Genomic DNA, 21,045 nt, shown 5'->3' on the forward strand with positions numbered 1-21,045 from the left:
CATTTCCCTCATCCACCTGTTGACTGAGGTTATCGTACTCTGCTCGCCATTTGTGAACCATTTGGAGATCCAACTTCTTCTCTTTGCAGAAAGCCATAAGATTCTTGCCCCAGGAGTCCTTCACGATTCCTTTCTTGTACTCAACAGAATAGCTCTTTCTTTTAGCACTCATCTTGTCTAGGGGTCAAAATATTATTCCCTTTAAATCTACCATTAAATCAAGTGTTAATTGAAGACTTACGAGACAGGAGTGGCAACAAAAATGATGACAGTTAAGAATGATGGTCCACACAAAGGCGACAAAAAATTGCAGGCACCAAAATTCAGAAAACATTTTTTATTTCACAGAAGTGCATTAAGTACATCTGTTACAACACATAATGTATTGAATTATGAAGATTCATATCACAAACAACCACATCCTCTGGTTATTGAGTGTGCATGTTAATGTGCATTGTGTCTGTTCCCCGATTGGTCATTCAGCAATAAGTCTCAAGTTCATCTGTTTACTTAGGCATTTACCTCTCGTCCAAAGATGTCCACTTGGTTATTTACAAATACTTAACTATAATTTATATTATCATTTATTTTAAGCATTAATGTCAATAATATTATTTATTTATATTTAATTATACATTATTATTATTTTATAAATCAATACATCTGTCGTGTGTTGCAACGGACATACTAAATGCGTTCGTCTGGCTGACGATCTTAACTGGGGCTTATTTGGGGGTTAGGTCTTATATTACAAGCATCCTGAAAAATCATGTTTGGGCTTATTTTCTGGTTAGGTCTTATTTTCCGCAAAACATGATAGTACTGGAAGTCCTAACCAGAGCAATAAGGCAAGAGAAAAAATAAAAGGTAACTAAATAGGGAATGAAAAAGTTAAATTGTTACTTTTTGCAGATAACATGATGCTATATATAGAAAAGCCTAAAAACACCACCAAAAAGCTATTAGAAACAATAAAACGAATGCAGTAAAGTTGCCAGCTACAAAACCAATGTACAAAAGTCCACTGCTTTCCTATATACTAACAACAAAATCTCAGAAAAAGAAAAAAAACACAACAACAATTCCTTTCTCAATTGCAACAAAAATAATAAAATACCTAGGAATAAACTTAACCAAGGATGTGAAATACTTATATAAGTATTGAAAACTTTAAGACATTTGTAAAAGAAATTGAAGAAGACACAAAGAAATGGAAAGACATTCCGTGCTCATGGATTGGAAGAATCAACATAGTTAAAATGGCCATATTACCCAAAGCAATATACAGATTTAATGAAACCCCCTCAAAATACCAATGGCATTTTTTGAAGAAATAGAACAAACAGTCATCAGATTTGTATGGAAACAAAATACCCCGAATAGCCAAAGCAATCCAAAGAAAAAATAACAATACTGGAGTTATCACACTCCCTGACTTCCGCTTGTACTATGGGGCAACAATAACCAAAACAGTATGGTATTGGCAGAAAAACAGACACACAGACCAGTGGAATAGAATTAAGAACACAGAAATAAACCCACATATATATGGACAGATAATTTTCCACAAAGAAGCCTACAACATACAGTGAAGAAAAGACAGCCACTTCAAAAAATGGTGCTGGGAGAATTGGATAGCCATGTGCAAAAGAATGAATCTAGACAGCTCTCTGTCACCATGTACAAAAATTAACTCAAAGTAATTCAAAGACCTAAACATAAGATCTGAAACAATAAAATGCATAGAAGAAAACATAGGTCCTAAACTTACGTACTTTGGGTTCAAAGAGCATTTTATGAATTTGACTCCAAAGGCAAGGGAAATAAAAACTAAAATAAATGAATGGGACTATATCAAACTGGAAAGTTTCTACACAGCAAAAGAAACCATGGACAAAATAAAGAGGCAACCAACTGAATGGGAGAAGATTTTTGCAAACACTGCCTCCAATATGGGGCTAATATCCAAAATATATAAGGAACACAAACAACTCAACAACAAAAAAACAAGCAATTCAATTACAAAATGGGCAGAGGACCTGAAGAGACATTTCTCCAAAGAGGACATACAAATGGCAAATAGACATATGAAAAAATGCTCAACATCACTAATCATCAGAGAAATGCAAATAAAAACCACAATGAGATATCACCTCACAGCAGTTAGAATGGCTATCATCAACAAGACAAATAGTAACAAGTGTTGGAGAGGCTGTGGAGAAAAAGGAACCCTCATACACTGTTGGCGGGAATGCAGACTGGTGCAGCCGCTATGGAAGGCAGTGTGGAGGTTCCTCAAAAAATTAAAAATAGAATTACCATATGACCCAGCAATTCCTCTCCTGGGCATCTACCCAAAAAATCTGAAAACATTTACATGTAAAGATATATGTGCTCCAATGTTCATTGCAGCTTTGTTTACGGTGGCCAAGACATGGAAACAACTAAACTGTCCTTCGATAGATGAAAGGATAAAGAAGTTGTGGTATATATACACAATGGAACACTATTCGGCGGTAAGAAAAGATGATATAGGAACATTTGTGACAACATGGATGGATCTTGAGAGTGTAATGCTAAGCGAAATAAGTCAGACAGAAAAAGCAGAGAACCATGTGATTTCACTGATATGTGGTATATAAACCAAAAACAACAAAAGAACAAGACAAACAAATGAGAAACAAAAACTCATAGACACAGACAATAGTTTAGTGGTTACAAGAGGGTAAGTGGGGTGGGGGGTGGGAGATGAGGGTAAGGGGGATCCAAAATATGGTGATGGAAGGAGAACTGACTCTGGGTGGTGAACCCACAATGTGATATATAGATGATGTATTACAGAATTGTACACCTGAAATCAATGTAACTTTACTAACAATTGTCACCCCAATAAACTTTATAAGAAAAAGAAAAAAAAATGCACAAGATCATTGAGAGAGTAACGACACATGGTTCTTTACCACAGTGTTCACAGCAAAGAGAGACTGCAATACTAGTCCTCACAATTTGCAGAGTTACAAAGACCAAAAGAGAAAAATGAAAATGCTATCGAAGAGAAATCAAAAGCAAGGCGTGAGGGTGCTGCGTAGGGATGGTACCTGAGACCAAAAAATGCTGTTCCCACATCAAGGGCACATTCAAAGCATCATCTCTCAGTATTTTTAAAGAACTCAACACCTTTTCTCATATGAACAATACTAGATCCAAGAATCATTAATCTCCATTTTATAGACACAAAAGCACATTAAAGAAACAAAATAACATTAAGCAAATTGTGTGAGATCCCCTAGCCTGAGGCAGAGCTGGAACTCAAACCCTTGGTCCCTGGCTGTGGGCCCAGGTTTCCATCCACAAGACCACTTGTCTTGCAAAGTTGTATCTATGCATTACCAAAGCAACAGGTTGAAAAGTGAAAAAATGCAATCAGTTGATTGCTTTGTCTACACGATTCCAAACAATTGGGCTGACCGGCTTTTTTTTCTTTTTCTTTTTTTTTTTTTTTTAATTTACTAAATGGTCTCTTGTCTGAGTATTACATAGACACAGTTTAAACCTGATTCTCTCCAAGCATGCCCATTAATTTGGAGTGTAATTATTTCCTACAAATCAATTATTAGACATAGGAGTTTATGATGTCTACCCACACCGCCAGGTAGGTAATCTCAGTTGAGCTGACTAGGCAACTTCAGGACCTGGAGGGAACCTTGGATTAGTCCATGTGGTTGTTTTGTTCTGTTTTGTCTTGGGGTCTCTGACAGCTAGAGTTTGGCTTCATTTTATTCCATAACTGCTTAATGGTCACCCTGTGGAATGCATTTAAGCCGAGCGTCAGTGTCATGGAGGGACTCTGCTCCCGCTCCCCGAACAAGAACGTAGGATATGGTGAGGCCAAAAAGGAACACCAACGGATCCATGGATAGGCGAGTCATACCACTATATTCTCGCTGGCAGCTGGTAGAGACACAAAAGCAAACATCCACCAGTACCCCAACGAGGGGTCTTCCTGCACCCCCGTCTTGCTGGTGGCCGGGCGAGACACAAGAAGTAGGATCAACACGATCCGCAATCCACAATCCGCTTGCTAACCGCACTTGCTAGCAGCAATCCACCTTCCGCTTCTCTGCCAACCAAACAACTTGCTAGCCGCAATTCGTACTTGCCAGCATAGCCACGGCAGTAATATTAGTGGCTAATGGCTAACTGGTAACAGTTGATGGCCAACCAGCCACAGCTGATGGCCATCTGTTAACTGAGCCAGCACCTTTCCATGTGAGGCTGAGAGCCTGGAAACTGCTGTCTGGGACTCTGTTCCCATAGCCAGAGTCGGGTAAACAAGCACTGAAGCAAAGTGCTTAGTCAAGCTGCTCTAAGAAGTCTACAGTGTCACTGTAGCTTTAAGTACCAGCAACCCAATCAATTTTTCTCAGTAACTCCACAGGTTTGTAAACAACAATGTGTTTCTAATTGTCTGCCAATAACTATGTCCCTTATCACTGTGGGAGCTGCTGCCCTGCAGAGAAAATTAAGAGTCCTGTAGAGACTTCTTGGGTAGAGCACATGAATCTTTTGGCAAAGTAAAGTATCACTCCCTAACTTATCTGTTTCATATGTGTAGTGAATTGTGTTAAAGCAGGCACACCTGTCAAAATAATCATGCTACAGAATACACTCAAGTAGAAAGAGAACTGGACTCCCAATCCAAAGACCTGGAGTGTAGTGCAGATTTTGTCATGAATTAGCCAGATGACCTTGGATAAATAATTTACCTCTTCATGCCCTAGTGACTGTAATGCGGGTGTGGGGGCGGAGCCCCAGAGAGTGGTTTCCAGGCTCTCAGCCTCACATAGACAGGTGCTGGCTCAGGTAGTAAATGGCCAACTGTGATTGCATGGCCATCAGCTGTGGCTAGTTGGCCGTCAGCTGTAACCAGTGAGCCATTGGCCACAATATAACTGCTGTGGCTGAGAGAGAGAGAGACTAGCAAGAAGATGGCGGCTGGGCTGGCAAGTGTGGATGGCGGTTTGTGGACAGTGTGGATCCAGCCTCCAGTGAGAGTATAGTGCCGCCAGAGAGAATATAGTGGTGTGACTCCCCTACCTATGGCTCCGTGGGTGTTCCTTTTTGGCCTCACCATATCCTGCGTTCTTGTATGGGGAGCGGGAGCAGAGACCCTGCCGGACTCCCTGCACGACACATGGCGCAGTGAGCAGGGTCTCCCGCATGACAGCGGGAGACCCTGCTCACTGCGCCATTTGTCATGCGGGAGACCCTGCTCGCTGCGCCATTTGTCGTGCAGGGAGGCCTGTGGTGTCTCTACTCCCGCTCCCCACATAAGAATGCAGGATATGGTGAGGCCAAAAAGGAACACCCACGGAGCCATAGATGGGGGAGTCATACCACTATATTCTCTCTGGCGGCACTATACTCTCAATGGAGGCTGGATTCACACTGTCCGCAAACCGCCATCCACACTTGCCAGCCCAGCCACCATCTTCTTGCTAGCCCCCATTCTTTCTCCTCTCTCTCTCTAGCGTAGCCACAGCAGTTATATTAGTGGCCAATGGCTCACTGGTTACAGCTGACGGCCAACTAGCCACAGCTGATGGCCATGCAATCACAGTTGATGGCCATTTACTACCTGAGCCAGCACCTGTCTATGTGAGGCTGAGAGCCTGGAAACTACTTTCTGGGGCTCTGCCCCCACAGTGACCTTCTCTATTTAGCGGGATAATTGTCTTTGCATTGCCCACTTTTATATAGTTGTTTTGAAAATCTAATGAGAGAATGTATGTGAACGCACTCGGAAATGCATGAAGCAATGTGACAGTATAAGGGTTCATTATTATCATTATCATCACTAGTATTACAAAGCATGGAAGAGCTTTATAGAAAGGAGAGTCCATCTGATTCAGATGAGGCAGAAAGGAGGAGTTCAAAGAATCCCTTGTTTTGGTGCGCTTGGATTCTTTGCCTGTCTTTCGTTCTGATAAAACTTAAACAACCAAACATAGAAAATGAAGGAATAGGGAGTCACTCTTCTGCAAGTTATCACCACCTATTACAGAAACTCATCAGCCACTCAGCTCTTCTGATTGCAGCCATGGTGGGCAGAGAGAGAGAGAGGTAGGCAGCAAACAGAAGGCATCTTTTGTGCTTTATTAACTAAGGAAACACGGACCAAGTGACTCTGGAAAATGATGTGCTTCTCTCCCATCTCTGAGTTTTCTGTGACCACTTGAAGCACCAATTGTCTCAAACTCATGTCCCTTCACAATCATTTTAATCTCTAATCGTGTCCCTCTCCAATCATTTTCTTCTCCAGGCTTCTTTTCCCTTCAACCCACAAGTTCCAAACAAATCTCACACCTCCCAACTCCATGATTTTTTTTCTTTTTTCCTTCTCTTACCAAGAATTGCAGATTGGGCTCACTCCAAGCCCAAAGAACCAGTTCATCCCATGGAAAAGACCAGTAATACTGGTCATTCGGGGTAAGGGAGCAGGGCGTTGGTAACAACTAACATAAGCAGCTTGACTCCTTTTTTCAGCTTGACATGGGATGTTCTGGCATTGGGCAGCCGGAGCCCATTACCCTTCAAATCTCACTAGAGGGGAAGCTTTTTGAGTGAATAACATTTATTTTCACTAAATATCTAATGACGTTAATTAAATACTTTATTCTTTGGCAGCAGCTAACTTAAAGACATTAAATTTCTGTTCTGAGCAGGTGTCATGCAGGGTGGCATGCGGGGTCTCTGGTCCCACTCCCCACATAAGAATGCAGGACATGGTGAGGCCAAAAAGGAACACCCACGGAGCCATAGATAGGGGAGTCATACCACTATATTCTCGCTGGCAGCTGGGTTGGAGACACAGGAAAAAGAAGCCACATGATATGCAACCTGCTGTCTGGTTCTCTGCCAACCAACCAACCCCACTTGCTAGATGCAATCCACCCTGCTAACTGCAATCCGCTCTTGCTAGCTCAGCCACCATCTTCTCGCTAGCCCCCGATTTCACTGCTAGCGTAGCCACGGCAGTTATATTAGTAGCCAATGGCTCACTGGTTACAGCTGACGGCCAACTAGCCACAGCTGATGGCCATCCAATCACAGTTGATGGACATTTACTACCTAAGCCAGCACCTTTTCACATGAGGCCGAGAGCCTGGAAACTGCACTCCTGGCTCTGTCCCCACACTCCACCCCTACGAGGTCTCGCCTCACAATCTACACGACAAGCGTCTTCCATGAGGGACCCTGTGCGAGGAGCCTGGAGGTGAATGCAATATCCTGGACACAGCCAGGCTCTCTGGGCACAGCCAAGATTTCTCAGGGCACCACCAGTCCTTCTGAGCATAGGCAGTCTCCCTGGACACAGCCAGGGCCTCTCAGGGCACTGTCAGTCTGTCTCACATATTCTCGACGTTGGCCGGTTGAGACACAAAAGCAAACATCCGACAGTTCCACTACATAGTGGTACGTTCCCAAGTAAACTGTCAAGCGGTCCATTAAATTAGGGATGGAAGGCAATTCCCCATAGTCCACAGTCATTCACAAGGGCTGTGCATTGGCCTCACAATATGTGCCCTCTCCGCAGGGCAAGGGCTCCAAGTCCTCCCCAACCTGGGGGTGAGGGCCTCAGCAAGCACTTCCCAGCCCACAGGGCCACAACGACCTTCGCTTTCTCTGGCCTATACTGGTTGGAGAATCGTCCATGTCTTCCCACCCCTCTATGGGGGTCCAGCTCTCCAGCAGCTGCTCTTCCTGGTCTTCCTGAGACTGAGTATTCATATGCACAAACTGCTCCACTGCCCTTTGGAGAGCTTTGGCCAGCACCGTACCCTGCTCACTGCACCATGTGTCATGCTGGGTGTCATGCAGGGTTTATTCTGGGGTCTCTAGTCCCGCTCCCCACATAAGAACACAGGATATGGTGAGGCCTAAAAGGAACACCCATGGAGTCATAGATAGGGGAGTCATACCACTACAGTCTCGCTGGCGGCTGGTTTGGAGACACAGGAAGCAGGAGCTACACGACCCGCAACATGCCGTACATTTCTCTCTGCCAACCAACCAACCCCACTTCTAACTGCAATCCTCCGTGCTAACTGCAACCCGCGCTTGCCAGCTCAGCTACCATCTTCTTGCTAGCCCCAATTTGCTGCTAGCATAGCCACAGCAGTTATATTAGTGGCCAGTGGCTCACTGGTTACAGCTGATGGCCAACTAGCCACAGCTGATGGCCATCCAATCACAGTTGATTTCTGTGTGATTTCCTCACCTTTCTGTGTGAGGCTGAGAGCCTAGAAACTGCACTCCTGGCTCTGTCCCCACAGCGGGGATATGTCACAGTCACAGAAATTAAAAGAAAAACTTCCTTTGAGGTGATATCTTTATCAAGTGGGTTTTACCAATTCACAAGCTACTACTACTACTCTGTATGGCTTTACCAAGTTTCTAATACTGGGAAGATTTTATAATAGTGTTTTCTTCACAGCAATGCCAATATATTAAATACTAAGAGTGATACCTGTTATAGTTTCAATGCAGGATTTCACAGATTCATTAGAATATCAGAGCTGGAAGTCTTCTTAAAGATCATCTAATTGAATTCCTTTATTTTACAAATGACATAATTCTGGCCAAGAGAGGTTTAGTGTCTTGTCTAAATTTAAACAGCTACTTAATACATTCTAAACATTTTTTTCTTGAAACTCACCAAAATATCTGTTCTCCATTCTCTACCAAGCTCATGTCACACTGTTGTCTGAACCACCCTTACAAAGAGATAACAAAGGTATGGTTTGCAGGGTGGAAGGGGTAAAGTAGGAGGGTTGTAGTTGATTTCATTTTTCACTTTCCCAAAATCATCCTAACATGGGGAAGGTCCAACTGTTAAAATGCAAAGATTGTAAGAAAGGGGTGTCATACTAAGCCATCTTCAGCCATTTATCCCAGATCCTGGATTAGTTTATGAGAGTATTTTGTCACCTACCTAAGGGAGGAAGACAAAGACTTAATAATAATGATGATGTTAATGATTAGCTAGGATAGCTTTTTTCCAAGGAAGAAGGACAGTAAAAATCTTGACTATGTTACCCTGGGCAAAAGGCATGAGTGTCAAAGTGAGGATTTGGGGCTCCCAACAATCAACAGGGAGAGTCCCATGTGCCTGAGAAGGAGTTGAGATTTACCATTTGTTTAGTACCCACCATGAGTCAGCTATTGTTCTAGGTGCTTTACTTACTTTAGTTGGTTTAATCCCCATTACAATCCTGTGAGTTAGTACCATAATCCCTAAATCTAGGATTCTAGCCAAAGTCTGCCTAATTCTTGGAAGTTGTTAAAATACCCCAACTCCATTCCCTACAAGTCCATACCATTTGGGGAAGGAGGTGGTTATTAGAAGACGCTGCCAGTGGAAAAGGAAACACAGATGAGGAGTAGACAGGCCCTAAAGTACCAGTTCTCTTATTTCACGATAGTATTAAGAGCCAGATCTACTCACAGGCAACAACACTGACAACGCAGCTCAGGAAGTTATTCTTGGGATCATGAAAACACTTCACCCTAAATGGGGCCAGTAGGGATGGTAAATCACTATAGAAAAAAGAAAATCACTGGGTCATGTAATGAGGCAATTGTACTATAATATGACTTCCTGGAAATCAATATTAACAAGATTATTATGGCCTTACATTTTTATATAAAAAAGAACAAAAATGTACCTTATAAAGTAAGCAAATCCATTAATAGACAGCAGGGCTATAAGCAAAGCAAGGCGGACCATCACGTCAAAGGCAGGATCAATGCTTGCAGAGAGCGAGAGCAAGAGGAAGAATGGCATTATCAGAGAGAGGCTGTAAATAAAGGGCAGCACAGAGCGACTCCTCATGCTTTCTGGTGACTCTAAAATCAAGCCACATCTACCTAACTTAATTCCATTTTTCTACGGCACAGTCTGTCTTGTTGACTTTATGGACACAGAAAGCAATTTCACTGTTCTGAAGCAAAAGCACTCACCAGTCTGACAATAACAAATCACACGAATTAAGGCTGACCCAGGTATTTCTTTGGAGGAAAAAATCCACAAATGGAAAACTTTGAGTACTTTAATTTAAGTTGGACAGCAATAGAGTTCTTGAGAATAAATATGCTATCTCACCTGTGAAGGGTAAGTATTATGTTGCCTTCATAAAACAAAAGACCTTTTTAATTCACCTGATCCCATAGACCTTTTGAGTTATAAATATAAAACATAGCACTTGTCCTTTAAGGGTGAGCCTGGTTTTGATAATTAGTGTTTTCATCAGGATGTAAATTGGCCTCCGGAAAAATCTAAATATTTGGATGGATTACTAAGATTTCAGAGGGAAATATATGATGGCATGGGTAAAGAGGTAGGTGGGTATGTCATGCTAAAGCAAAATAGAAACCAAAGTCCGTTTCAACTATATGCGTTTGGTTTCAGAAAGGTGTGGTGTATTACATAGGAAAAATACGGATCCTTCCAAAGTTCCCCTCTGACTCTCAGAGATTTGATGGAGTTTCCCCTCTTCCGTAAGCTAGAGGGGTTCCATCAGTCAATCAAACTGCAAGTATTTATTGGATGCCAATTGTGTTGGGCAGTCAGAGGGAGGCAGGCATAAGAATTATTAGCTATGGTCCCTTCCCCTAAGGAGCAGTCTATTTGAGAGGGGTAGATACAATCGATACATAAAAAAACAATTGAAAGCAATTTTGTGCTAAGCTGTGAGGCACAGACTTCTAGTTCAATGGGAGCTCAGAGAAGAGAAGGTGTAGATATGGTATTCCTGTGGTGGGACCTGGTTGACAGGATTTGGATACATCAGGGGAAGGACAGATGATCTTTCTAGCAGGGGAAACAATCGCAGCCTACAAAAGACTGAGGAGAAGGCTCATACATTCCTCTTATTAGAGTACTCTTTCTGAGGGTGGAATCCTTTTAAAAACAAGTGGGGGCAGCTTTTAAATTGTGGATGGTTATTCAAGACTACAAAGTACCTCTTATTGTCATTATTTTACATTAACTACATACAGTGCCAATATATTTATGTCATCCGAATGCAAATGACTGATGCTATGAGTGTTCCAATATTAAAATATGCCTTCTCCTAAACAGGTTCCCTTGTAACCCAAACTGAGCTAAATTGACTACCGGTGATTTCCCATTCCTTACCTACTTGGCAGATCTTGCCTTCTGCAAACCAGCATTTTGCATCTGCTCGAGGGGGCCTGCCTCCAGGGAAGTGGAGGGGGTCCTTCCAAACCATAGCACCTCCATTTCCATGTCCACAGAGTAAGTACTATAAAGTCCCCATTCTTTCCAGTTGGTGTCCAGGATTACGTATTCTGAAATTCCAAGTCCATTTGAATCTGTTCTTATCAACTGGTTGAATCCATAGAACTGCGTGTTTCTGGAATGCTGAACCAGGCTTGCAGCCCTAGTCTGTCCATTTTCTTTCAGAGCATTATTCATGGCTTTTGCGATAAATTGAATTGTAGATGGTTCCAAACAACAGTGAAACCTATTTTTTAAAATTACAATTACCTTGAGCCCTAGTCACCCTAGAATAATCTCAGAGTGTATTCCAAGCCTGTGTTCATTATTATGGGTTGCGTGTCTGAGTGGAGGAGAGCTATGAAGACCCAGAGGAAAAAAAATGTTTCTGAGCACTTCCCTGGTTTCTCCCTTGAATTTTTCTGTGTTGCTCCCCCAGGCCTTCACATCTTTAAGTATATCAAATATGACCATTTTATGAGCAAACCAAGTCATACACAATATATTTTTATGTTCCTAAACGAAGAAAGTGATTTAGAGTTATAAAGGGCATAAAAAAAAAAGACCACTAGCCAAGTATGGGATAGACAAGAGACACTCAAAGGAAATTTGCCAGGTTAATTACTGGTGCATTATGCATAGTAAAATCATTTTGCTGGCACTATTAGAATCCACAGTCCATGTCTTGTCCTGCCTTAGTTCAAAATGGCTATTCTCCTAGACACGTGCTCCCCAGAGAAGGTGAACACTAGAATACGGTTTTAAACACATACACATGCAGACATGCATACTGACACATACACATCCACAAATACAGAGCCAAATGTTGTAGTGTATGGAGAATGTGGGTTTTAATCAAGAAACCCTATATCTTACTGGTGTGCAAAGTGACAAAGCCTTGGTTAGAAGGCAGTGTTAAGCAGTAAGGCTGCTACAGTGGACAGCAAGACTCTGCCTGCTTTATAAATGTGGTAAAAGCAACAGCATTTATATACTATGCCTAATGCAGTCACTGCTCATTAAACTTGTAAGTTTATTTTTGGAACAAACCTTGTAACTTTTTCCCATAAAGGTAGAGAGGACGAGTGAAAGATCCCTCCCTCCTTCCCCCCTCACCAGCTATGGCTTCATGGTTTTCCATTACATTTCACTTCTCGGATGTAGTTCAAGAAAGCTATGGTCATGCCATTTTACTGAGCTTCAGGGAAAGCTGATACTTGCTACTTTGGTTTCACAAGGTCTACAAAGCTATCCTCCTGTAACAACATTATCTGAATTAAAGGGTTTAAAATTGAGTAAATTGTTTTTGTGTTGGAAATACAAGTCAAGTTGCAAAGAGGTGTAGCAGCTAACAAGACACTGCCATGCCTTGTTAATGTAGAACAGAGGATTTTCAATCCTGGTTGCACATTAGAATTGCAAGGACTGTCAAAATACCAATGCCAAACCCAACCCAGATCAACAAAATGAGACACTTTAGGTTTGAGACCTAGTAACCAGTATTACTGAAAGCTCCCCAGGGGTTCTAACATACATACAGAATTTAAAACCGACAGAGTAAAAGACACACTGGCGTATGGTCTGTTCGTAATAACAGGATGTTGGTCAAATTACTTATCTACCCTGTCTGGGCTTCAGTTTCTTCCTCTCCAAAATGTAAACACAGAATCATGAATGTCTAAACCTTGGAGATTATCTGGTCTAGCTATCTTACTGTCTAGATAGGAAAGGGAAACCCAAAGTAGTTAAGTGATTTGTCAAGGTCACTCACATAGGCGTAAAATCAGGACTAGAACCAAGTCCTCCTGTTTCTTAATTTAGCATTCATCATTGAAATAGCTGTTCCCTGTGGTCCCATCTAGTTCTGAAATCCTGTGAAATTTACCAACTCTTGGTCTAGTCGAGGGACCAAATTTAGCTTGCAGACATTTTTGTTTGGCATGCATAGGTGTTATTCTTCATCTCTCTGATCTTTTACCACCGGAGTGCCCCACAGCTCTGTCCTTGGTTTTCTTCTCTATCGACATTCAATCTGCTGGTGATCTCTTCTGGTCTCGTGCCTTTAAATATCATATCTATGCTATAAATCTCAAATTTACACCTCCAGCTCAGGTCTCTTTCCTAAATTCCAGACTTGTATGTCAAATTTTAATGCATCTAAAATCAAACTCCAAATCTTTACCTAAAATCCTCCTTCTCCATCTACGAGTCTTCCCCATTTTTCTTAGCAGTTGCACCAGTCTTCCAGTTGTTCAGGCTAAAAACCTTGCCTCAGATAACAGAGATAACTAATAACAGCACAGAAATCAACACCTCAGTCTCCTGGCTTTTATTCCAATGATCTCCCTTTACCAAGTCTCCCTCAGCATGCACTATAGAAATAGGCATGGTGAATGGGGGACATGTGCTGCTGCCAAGACATCTACACTTAGTTGCCTAGCACACATTGAGTTCCCTTAAGGGGTTTTCACTAACCCTCCCTCCTGACATTCTCAGATGCTTCATTTAATTGTCTTTAAGATTTCTGCAAGAGCCTGTAGGTTTTCTGGGGCTTTGGTAGGTTATGGCAATGAGTGAAGGCTGGAAGATGGAGCATAAAATCAATACTAGTAAAACAAATGAGTAAAAAAACCCAAAAAACCCGCAGGGCAGCAAGCCCCTGGAAGCGGGGAGAATGCTGGGATGCTGTTTTGAAAGGCACAGAGCCTTCTGGGAAAGAGACTGCATCTACCTAAAGCCAAAAAACAAAGACTGAAACTCTTAAAAACAACACCTTCACCTCTGAGTTGACCCATCCCACAGGGTTTTCAGCTGGGCAGGCTATGCTGCCCTTTGCACTCTCAGATTGACCTCTATTAGAGCTGACTGACAGTAAGTCACCAAGATGACTGAAACCTGAACCCTGTTCTTCATTCTCTAGCTTCTGCCACATAACTCTCTCTCTCTCTCTCTCTCTCTCTCTCTCTCTCTCTCTCTCTCTCTCTCTCCCCCCCATCCCTCCCACAAAAGTGTGGTAGGGGGACCTGAAACTAAGGGAAAGAGCATAGCTGTAGCAACAGCATTCAGTTGCAAAAGAGTGGCTGTCACAATGGCACTGCAGAGGGCTTGGATTTGTGTTCTAGCTGGTCTGTGTTCCTCTTTCACCCACTGTGCCCTTTGGCAATGGGAATTTCCCCTTCCCATAAATCAAAGGCACACTTTGTTAGCATTGGTCACAAAAGGTCTCTAGTTGCAGCTGCTGCAAATAATGAGAAAAAGAAGAGGTAGAGGGTGGGACAAAGAAAGAAAAGGTACTTTCAACAACCCTCTGTCCTAGCTTCTGATTACAGCTTCAAAGAAGAAAGACAGGTTTGGTAGGAACTTCTGTCAGATGGATGCCCTTGTTAACATCACAGCCCAGAATGGTGAAACCACTGATGACTCAGTCTATTGGTTTCGTTTGCTTATGGACCTAAACATGAATGAACAAATGAATTTTGAATAAATGACTAATAATTAAAACTTGTCTTGGATTGTTATTCATTGACTTTATTTGGCTAGCCCTACCCTAGGCTTTTTGGAGTGTGTGTCCAAAAGAATAAAGTCTGGGTCAAGAGTAGTGATATTTGAATTTGTTCAACTTAGTGGTTCATGCTGCCCTTAAGTTCATTATCATCAGTTCAGATTTACTGAGTTTGAAAGACACAAAACTGGCTTCCAAAGAATTTTGTCCTTGGAAGCATGCATTAAAATATACCTAGGTGAGAAAGCATCATTTGAAGGACAAAATGGCAACATCACTTTTGAACAAAAAGCCAGGCATATGCAGAGATCAAGAAACCAAAGGGTAATTGAATTTCTGTTATTAAAGGTGATACCTCCAATAATGTATGATCTCAACCCTTGGACTTAGTAAAGAGGTGGCTAATAGCCCAATCTGTTTGATATTATACTCATGAACACAATACCTTTATTTTATACAGAATGAGGTACAAAAATAATGAAGTACAACGAGCTGCAGGAAACTTTTTCTGACAACCTGTCCGATGGACCCTGTCTTGGACTAACCACATTTCCTTAAGCCTAGCACTCCCCTGTCAGGCACCCATATTTAAGGTAATGGAAAAAATAGGTGCAAGGAGCTTAAGGTCCCCATGTGCTTGCTGAGAAATCCAGAGGATTTCCTTCGCTTAGCCAAATAAGGCAACATTTGGGAAAAAAATCCAAAATGTGTGTTCCAGCAATATGCATTCTTAGTCAATAGAATTTCCTTGAAAACAAGGGAATACAATGACAGAAGAATGCAGGCACTAAGACCTTATTTCAGAAGTCTATTCTGTGCCAAAATATAAAGGTACGAAGTGATAACCCTTGCCCAATCATCCTGAGACCAAATTAGGAAGTTTGTCACTGGTGCACCCCCCCCCACCTCTGTATTCTGGTTTATTGTTCTTTCATGAGTCCTCACAGCTCTATCACCCCTATATCAGAGGGAAACAATCCAAGAAACTTATTCAAATCAAAGTATTTGTCATTTAGGAATATTACTTTGTTAGAATAAAACATTAACCATGAAACACAGTGTAATTTTTTTAAAAGCTAAAAGGTCAGGTTTTGGTAGCAAACTTGGTTTGGAATCCCAGCTCCATCACCTGCCAGATGTATGGCCTTGTGCAAGTTACCTTGAGCCTCAGTTTTATTATCCATAAAATGGAGATAGTAATAATTAATTTGTTGACTTTGGTCTGAGGATTCTATGAGATCATTTATATAAACAACATTGTGCAGAGTAAGCACTAAATTCAGGATAGCTGCTATTGTTTGCATTTCAGAAGAGGAGCACAGGGCTCCCTCGTGGAATATCATCCTGGAAGTGCAATGTTCAAGTCCCAGTCTTGAATTTGACCAATAAATAATAACATCCCAGTTTTAGACCCAGTGTCTTAATATTGTGAAATGGTAAAAACTATTCCCCTTCATTGGGAAAATATTTCTATTTTGTTCTCCATTATACCAGCTGCTGAGTACCAACCCATAGTAATAATAAAAATAACAACAACATCAATAATAATAATTATTATTATTATTATTTATTGAGGAGTTATTAGGTGCCAGGCAAGCTATTTATATGTTAACTCATTTAATCCTTACAACAACACTATGAGGTAGGTACTATTATTATTCTCAATTTAAAAATAATAAAAAGAAGACACAGAACTTAAATAAATTTACAGCAGTCCACCTTCAAAACCCACACTCTTAATTACCATGTTATATCTGAGATTAATACATACTTGCTTTTAATTAATGGATTCTGGTAAGTCCACCAATAAAAGAATATCATATACACCCTTTTGTAACTTCTTTTTCTTTTTCATGACTTCCTGATTAAAGATAGTGAAATCAAGATTTTTTTTCTTCACTCTCTTCCTCCTCTTAAACATCACTTCTAAACAACAAAAAGAACAAGAAGCAAAAACACTAAACCTCCATATCTAATGGCATTAGCAGAGTCTGTAACCCTAAACCACAGAAGATGAAGATGGAAAGCTGCTACAGGAGTGGTAACTAATTAAGCAGAGTGTAGGGCGATTAAACCTAAGTATTTGACGAGAGGAATATTGGTAAGCAACAAGCAGATTTGCCCCCTGAGAATCCTGGAAAGGCTTAGGAATTAGAGGCACCAATTACTATGGAAATGGGGGTGAGGCAGAGCTCTAAAAGTGGGAGAGCTGTTTGACCGGCTGTGTATGGAGCAGACATCTGCCATCCCCAGCTCTACTAAGGACAGTGAAATCTCTACAGGAAACAAGTTAAAATGCTTCAGAGCAGCTCCAGATTGGGCCACTTGACCCAAAGCAAGGTGGGAGTTAGGTGGGCCACAAAAAAGAGTAATGAAGTTAAAGTATTCATACTTAATATTGAGAGTCCCAGTCTCCTTTCCACAACATGGCTCCTAAAATACTGACAGCCAGGATTATGACTCCCAAGAAGGAGATTGGAGCATTCTTGTCTGAAGAAAGTGACTAGCCCAAGAAGCAAGACCTACAAATATTGACAAAATAAACAAACAAATAAAAACCACGGCTGGTTAGCCAGTTGCCCTAGACTGAAACCCCCTGGTCAACATACCCACCATGTACATACACCTTCAAATACTCCTTTTAGAGCTTCACTCTTAAATATGAACAGAAAGCCAGGATCACCAAACATTTAAGGAAAGCTTCCAACATGAAATAGAAAGACCCAAACAAAGAAGCATGAAAAATTAGAAACTGAGGAAAGCACTGAGAGCAGAAGAAAACATCAAAGAAACAATAATGAATATCTTCAGAGAAAGAAGAGAAAATGCTATATTCATGAAACAAAGGCAGGATGTTATTAAACTAGAATAATCAAACAACAAGAATTGACTCTTGGAATTTAAAAAAATGTGATAGGAGGGCCAGCCTGGTGGCTCAGGCAGTTAGAGCTCCGTGCTCCTAACTCCGAAGGCTGCTGGTTCAATTAACACATGGGCCAGTGGGCTCTCAACCATGAGGTTGCCAGTTCAACTCCTCGAGTCCCGCAAGGGATGGTGGGCTCCGCCCCCTGCAACTAAGATTGAACACTGCACCTTGAACTGAGCTGCCGCTGAGCTCCTGAATGGCTCAGATGGTTGGAGTGTGTCCTCTCAGCCACAAGGTTGCCGGTCCGACTCCTGCAGGGGATGCAACTAGCAATGGCGACTGGACCTGGAGCTGGGCTGCACCCTCCACAACTAAGATTGAAAGGACAAAAACTTGACTTGGAAAAAAGTCCTGGAGATACACACTGTTCCCCAATAAAGCCCTGTTCCCCTTCCCCAATAAAAATCTTTTAAAAAATGTGATAGGAAATTTTGTTTGTAAATCAGTAAAAGAGTTAGAACACAATATTGAGAAACTCTTCCAGGAAGGAAAACTAAAAATGATACAGATAATACAAGAGAAAGATCAACCCAGGCAATCATATATTCAACTAATAGTACTTTCAGAGATAGCAAAGACAATGTTGTTGAGGCAATCACCAAATAAACAAAATAAGAAAAATTTCTAAGCATAACGAGCTTCTAGATTGAAAGGCCCTACCAAATATACAGCATAATGCATGTCAGACATCATCATGAAAATTCATAACATCAAGAATAAATAGATGATCTTAAAAGCGTTGGGGGGGATAGGGAGGAGTGCAAACAGGTTGTATCAAAGGATGAGGAATGAGAATGACATTGGAGTTCTCAACACTAATAGTGTAAATTAGAAGACAATGTGCCATGTCTTCAAAGTGCTGAGGGAAAATTATTTTTAACCTGATTTATATATTCAGTCAAACTATCAATCAATAGTGAAACTAAAACAATGACTTTCAGACATGCAAAAATCTCAAAAATTTACTTCCTTTGTACGTTTCCCAGAAGCTACTAGAGGCTGTGCTCCACCAAAATGAGTGAATAAACTAAGAAAATGGGAATCAAAAGATTCAAGAAATAGTGGATCGAGCACAGAAGAAACAGAAAGGGAATTTTCAGGGTGATGGAAGATCCTAGCATGATCACTGTGCCGCAGACTTCGGCAGTAACAAGTTTAGATTGGAATAGCAGGACAGAGAGCCTCAGGAAGAACAAATGAAATCAATAAGGGATTTAACAGGTTTTACCATGTATAAAATTGTTTTGAGAGGAATCTACAGCTTTATCAGACAGTATGGAAAGAGTGTCTGATAGAAATTCAAATTAAGTAAACCAATTTTTAAAATACAGCTATTATGAACTCCAGTAAAAATCAAAAGTTATATGTGAAATGAATTCTTACCATAATATACCATATGGATCAGCTATGAATGATATTTATATAGGTACTCTGTTTCCCCAAAAATAAGACCTAGCCAGACAATCAGCTCTAATGCGTCTTTTGGAACAAAAGTTAATATAAGACCCAGTATTATATTATATTGTATTAATTTATATTATATTATATTATGTTATATTATATTATATTATATTATATTATATTATATTATATTATATTATATTATATGACCCAGTCTTATATTACATTAAAATAAGACCAAGTCTTATATTAATTTTTGCTCCAAAAGACGCATTAGAGCTGATTGTCTGGCTAGGTCTTATTTTGGGGGGAAAATGGTATAATATTAAAAATACTATATATAAATTTGACTAAAGATTGTGACATAACTATATTGAGGGTTTGAAGAAAGGTAAGGAAGTATATAAGAGTTAACAATCCTCAGCTGTAATAGGAAGTCAATGAAAAATATCCAAAATTGATTAATCAAGAGAGCAGTACAGTATTTAGAAATGTAGAGTTAAATACCAGAATAAAGAGCTTAAAGACATGAAATTGGTTACTTCTGATGAAGTCTGAGAGGAAGTCCTAGGGATTCTGCTTTCAGCATTTCCTAGGGAAATGCTGAAAACCTTTTAGCATTTCTTGACTTTTAAAATTATGACATGTATCACTTTGATAGTTTTTGTTTGTTTTACTTTTTAAAGCAGCAAGGGTATGAATGAAAAGAGGTTGCAAACCACTGCTATAGGCAATATAGCCTATACATAGAAAATTCAATTCCACTGGAACTTACTGGGCAAGGGAGAAATATAGCCATCTTTTTTACACATTTGTTTAATCATTTACTACCTGTATCTCTCACTAGAATTTAAGACCCATAAAAGCAGGAACAAGTGATGTTCTAGTAAATGTTTAACAGCTCTATGAGGAGGGGAACAAAGCTCTTGTTTGTAGCATTTACCAATTTCTTTGGTATAAATACTACCAATGCCTGATTTCAAGCTACCAGCATGATGCCACTGACACTGAGTTGGGAAAAGATGCACACAATTGACTTTTGTGAACTGGCTTCAACACACCACTGACAAAAATCCTTTCTTGTTCACTGTTCTATCTGGAATTCAACATAGTATATGGCACATGGCAGATGCTTTATAAATAGTTGTTAATCTGTTGACTGAATAGGGGGGGAAACCAGGAGCCCAGTGATAAGCAAACATTGAATTACATAATTTGATGTGAGAAAATACCATTTGGGATTCTAAAAGCAAAATAATTTTGAAAAGCTGGAACTGCTGAGAAAGTCTGCCAGTAATCAGAAAACATGAGAGTAGGAAGCTGAAGTTAGATTGTAATTTAATGCCAGGTCACCATCAACCAATAAAGTCATCCTGGCCCCAAAGGACAAAAAGCGGAAAGGAAGGTAGTCATAAGCCAGGAACTCTGCTAATCACTTTACACATGCTATTTTGTTTAATCTTCACAATAATCCTAGAAGATGTAGATCACTAACCCATTTTACAAGTGGAAAACTGAGACTCAAAAAAGCCTAAGTAACTTGCCCAAGGACACATAGCTAGTAAGAATGAGAGCTGGGATTTACCTAAGTTTGTCTAACTGCTTATCATATGCTCTTTTTGCTATACCAGCTGCCTTTAAAATTACCTTTTAGCAAGGTAATTTAGGAATGTGGGGGGGATTGTTTATCAAAATGTGAAGATAATTTTCTCACTCTTTATCATTCTTTGGTTATGAAGGTATAGCCTAGGCACCTGCAAAGTGGGGGTGGAAATGCATCCAAACAAGCTTTTTTATGAGCTTTTGGAGTCTTTGTTTTAGCTCTATTTCCTTGTATAAAGCAGAGGGTAGGTTGCCTAGCAACCAAGCTAATGGCGTACTTTTTTTGCCTTAATTACCTTTTCCACAAGCTCA

The 21,045-nt window shown here is 40.6% G+C and overlaps 1 pseudogene; it reads right to left on the bottom strand.

Moving 5' to 3' along the window:
• Positions 1-21,045, bottom strand: part of LOC109438953 (retinal guanylyl cyclase 2) — a 119,713-nt pseudogene that overhangs the window by 77,737 nt on the left and 20,931 nt on the right.

Source organism: Rhinolophus sinicus, chromosome X (genome assembly GCF_036562045.2).
Source record: "Rhinolophus sinicus isolate RSC01 chromosome X, ASM3656204v1, whole genome shotgun sequence".
Lineage (NCBI taxonomy): Eukaryota > Metazoa > Chordata > Mammalia > Chiroptera > Rhinolophidae > Rhinolophus > Rhinolophus sinicus.